The sequence below is a fragment of the Tamandua tetradactyla genome, chromosome 4 (assembly GCF_023851605.1).
Source record: "Tamandua tetradactyla isolate mTamTet1 chromosome 4, mTamTet1.pri, whole genome shotgun sequence".
Lineage (NCBI taxonomy): Eukaryota > Metazoa > Chordata > Mammalia > Pilosa > Myrmecophagidae > Tamandua > Tamandua tetradactyla.
Window position 1 is genome coordinate 94991543 of NC_135330.1, and position 4752 is coordinate 94996294.

The window sequence follows — 4752 nt, forward strand, 5'->3', positions numbered from 1 at the left end:
TGTTAGCCACATATACAATGAATGAATAGTATCTAGATTATATCTAGAACTGCAAAAACTCTCAAAAGTAAATAAGGAAATCCATCAGAAAATTGGAAAAATATTTGAAGATATTTTTACAAATACAGGTGAATTTGCCATTATCTCTGTTGAGAAAAACCTTAGTGAAGGTCTTTTATTATTCCTACTGTCTAGAAGCTCCAATAGCCAGCTTGAATCCTAGAGTGGCTCAAGGATGTAAGACATATTCAGAGGTAACAGAACAGGTAGTTTGGAGCATGGTTCCCTGATAATAACAAGAAGCTACCATACAAATCTTACCCTTGCAATTCTTTCAAAGAGTGAGAGAAATCAAAATCTTGTTACAGACATATATATAAAATATATATATACATATACATATATATGTATATTTGAAATATATATACATATATGTATATTTGGATACATATATATGTATATTTGAAAAGAATTTCTCAATTCAATAATATAGGTTTCCAATTTCAGAAATTAGATAAATAATTGCAATGTAAATCTGAGACAAGCAGTTGAAAGGAAATAATTAAAATTAAAGCAGGAATCAATGATTTGAAAACAGAAATATATAGGAAAAGAACTGTGCCTCATCTCTTCTGATTTTTCTTCCGTTGTGGTACCTTTCTGACATACTCATTTTCCCTTTTCCTCTTCCTTTTCCTACTTTAATGACACTGGCACCTATGATTAGATTAGGCCCACACAGATAATTCAGGTTGAACTCTCTATCTCAATATTCATGATGTTTCTATTGCCATACCATTTCTGGTGAAATGATCTTTTGCAATTTCTAATTGCTGTCACTGTATCATGTATAACTATTCTGTGTTTTCAAATATACTTTCTTTAGGGTGACATTATTTCAAAGATGTTACTATTATTAAATGAAACAATGTATAATTGGCCATTTAGAAGGGAAGCAAAGAGACAATATTTTATACACAGCAGCATTAATCCAAAATGGATTGTGAATGTATCTCTTGGGAGTGAAGTAATAAAAGAGACAAAGCAATCCAAAACATATTACTTTAAGACTACAATAACTAAGAATAATATAGAAATATGCATAAAATACATTGACTGAGTCAGGTAGGAATTTTTTATTATATCATGTGCTCTGTCAGGAACATACAAAAGAGAAAGCTAAGTAAGATTTTTGGGGGAATATACCTTGTGTAATTCAACATAGGGGCTACATAAGTAAAATAAATATGCTTCCAGTACTTACAATGCTTTCAAATCTCTGGATTTTGGCAGGAGTTTGAAGGTAATAATGATATTGATTGAAATGGATAATATCTATCCATTCTGCCACTTAATCATTCACTCAAAAATGCTCATTATTCACTTAGTGGCCGTTCTGTGCTGTATAATCAGAGAAGAATGCTAGTTAATAAAATGTGAAGGTTTAAGCAGTTATTAAGCCAACTAACCTTATATATTTGCCATTATATTAAAGTCAAATTTCTTAAAAGCTTGGACACTATCATAGATTTTAATTTAAATGTGTGATGTGAATTGATATTTTATATATGCAATAAGTTTATCTCTTAGACATGGGACATTGAAAGTAAGTTAATTTTCCTATTATATATTAAAGCACAGTAAATTTCAAGCTATAAATCTAAAAGTACATTATAAGGCAGAAGTGATTGTCTTGTCAAAGTGGTAATGTAGAGATTTAAATATTTCTTTGTGTTACAAAGTAATAACAACTATGATTATCAATGCTATTTTTTAAATAATAATTTTTTAGTGCTGCTATAACATCCTTGTTTTTAATACTGTATATCATGGGATTAAACATTGAAGTCACAATGGTATAGAAAACAGAAATCTGTGTGTCAGTTCCTGCAGAATGACTGGATTTAGGTCTTAAATAGTTGATTGCGGCAGATCCAAAAAACAAAGTAACAACTAGCAAGTGGGAAGAACATGGGGAGAAGGCTTTAGTCTGACCTTGGGCTGTTGACAATCTCAGAATGGTGGAAATGATTTGCTGTAGGAAGCAATTATCCACATAAAGGGGACTGTAGCAAACACCATTGCTAGAAAATAGACAGATAGCACATGTGCAGAAGTACCCCCACAGGCCAGCTTGAGATTGGGGGGGGGATGTCACAGAAGAAGTGGTTAATTTGGTTAGAATCACAGAAATGCAAAGAAAAAATTTGACATATTTGCCCTATCTGAACAGGAATTCCACTGACCCAGGAACCAACTGCCAGCTGGATACACATCTTTTGGTTGATGACTAGAGGATAGTGCAGAGGGTTACAGATAGCCAAATAACAGTCATAGGCCACCAATCACAGCTAGGAGGAAGCACTCAGTGGCTCCAAGTATAAGGAGAAAACACATCTGAATGGCACAGTTCAATATAGAAATGCTTCTATTCTGAGTGCAGAGGTTTACAAGAATTGTGGGTAGAGTGATAGATACATAACAGATTTCCAAAGAAGAAAGATTTTCTAGAAAAAAATGCATGGGTACCTGTAGTGCAGGGTCAAGCCTGGTTATTATGATGATCAAACTGTTTCCCACTAAAATAATTATGTAAATCAGGGAGAACACTCCAAAGAGAACCCTTGGAGATCTGGAAGTTCAGAAAATCCCAGGAGTACAATTTGCTCCATTGTGGAAACATTGTCTTCTGCATTTTTTTTCATGTTTCATCTGTAGGAATGATTTAATCAGAAGTACAAGTTACTTTACTTTCCTTGGCTCTTGTCTTCTCATGCATTATCTTATTATTGTATGTCTTCCATTTTTTTCCAACACTATCAAAAAACATTATAACTGCCAATGGCTCTACATGGCCATAATAAAAATGTTTGTTCCATTAAAAAACCTTTAGTTGTTATATTTCCTTGTTTCTGATGATGAAATGTGGGATTTTAAATTTCACTTCCTATCTGAACACTTGAAATCTAAAAATTTGAATTTATGTTCTGTTCCAGTAATTATCTATTATTTCAGTTGGCATGCCTATCTCCTCTTCATTATGTTTTCTGATATTATCAATTAAAATTAATTTTATTGCACAGGTAAATTTTTTCTAAATCATCTAAAATAATTTCATGGATGAAGCATCCAAATATAGGCAGTAAAATATGTTGGCTTTCATGTACTATCTCTAAAGATCTGATTATCTTGCATCTCTAGCCTATTTTATTATAAAAAAAAGAAGAGCTCACCATAAATTAATATGGCATGCCATTTAATCTTTTAAACAACATTGCATTTGGATGGATGATATGTGAAGTCATAAGTCACACATTTTATTCAGATTTTGTTGCAGGAGAGAAAGGATTTTTAAGATTACAATCCTGACCAAGAAATCTCAAAAGATCAAAATTAGGTTCACTTAGCATCTATACTGAAACAAACAATTTCTATCAGAATGTGAAATCTTTATTCTGAATTACACTTCTATTATGTAAAAAGTGCATTCCATTACAACTCATCTCCTAGAGTTCTCCAATGCATCCACATCTTCATTAGTTACTACTTATCTGATGATCTCATCTTTGCCATTCTATATTTAACTTGAGCACTTGTGAATGTGTGCACAAAATGGCTGTGTTGGGGTGTGATTATCAATCTTTAACTTGAACTATTCTTATTTCTCCATCTAGAGTGTAAGTTTTTTAAAGCATTTTCTTTAACTTTTATGCGATGGATATTATATTTATTCCATAAAATTTGATTCACAATTTTTTGGAAAAATTACAAATGAATTGAATTGTTTGTTTTTCTGGAACAGTTCTCAAAGCGTAAGGAACAATTTCAACCCAAACTTTAGACTCTCTCCCTTAATAGTAAAAGCGTGAGTTAATTTTGCCTATGTGTGGTGTGTATGTACAGGAATTATACTGTTTACATTCACCTTTGCCAAAGAAGCATATTATCTCATTGTTTTCAGGATATGATGGATTACTATCATATTATGTGTTAACTAATTTGAAATGCATAGATTCACTGCACAGAGGAGACACACCCAAAATTCTGGGCCAAGGACATTAAGGGTTGATGATGGCTAAGAGCTTGGTTGCAAAAACAGTAAACACGTGTGGGCAGGGGCAATGCCTACAGAAAACTGGGACATCCTGAGGATTCTCTGTGACTGAAAAAAATGAAATTCAATAATAATTTCATTTATCATCTACAATATTTCTGAGTAAATACTGAAGTACCAAAGATATTTAAGGGCAGGCCACAATGGCTCAGCAGGTAGAGTTCTCACCTGCCATGCAGGAGACCCAGGTTCAATTCCCAGTGTCTGTCCATGCAAAAAGAAAAAAAAACAAAGATATTTAAACTTCCACAATCATTATTTTATACTCTTTTACAATGAAAATTTGATTGTAAGGAATGCTAAAAAGTAAGTACATAAACTCAAAGATAGAACTCAGAACTCAGTAGATAATCAGTAAAGATACGATATGATTCCAAGTGTTTTAGACTATACAAGTCATGATTCTTTTTAGAACACAATGCTACAAAATTATAAATGTGTTTTGTCACTTATGTAATACAATCTATTGTTGAATGAATTTCCAAATTTTTATAGACTTGTTTGTATAATGTACCTCACCTTTGATGATGTAACTACAGCTGTCAAAATTGTTATCCTCCTAATTGTGCCTGCTGTTTCCATAGCTCCTGTCCCATCCTTAGATACCCTCTCAACATTATTCTCCACTTTCCAAGGAG

The 4752-nt window shown here is 32.5% G+C and overlaps 1 pseudogene; it reads right to left on the minus strand.

Annotated features, from left to right (window-relative positions):
* Window positions 1-1717: 1717 nt before the first annotated feature.
* Window positions 1718-2705, minus strand: LOC143680410 (olfactory receptor 10AG1-like; annotated as a pseudogene).
* Between the last annotated feature and the right edge of the window lie 2047 nt (window positions 2706-4752).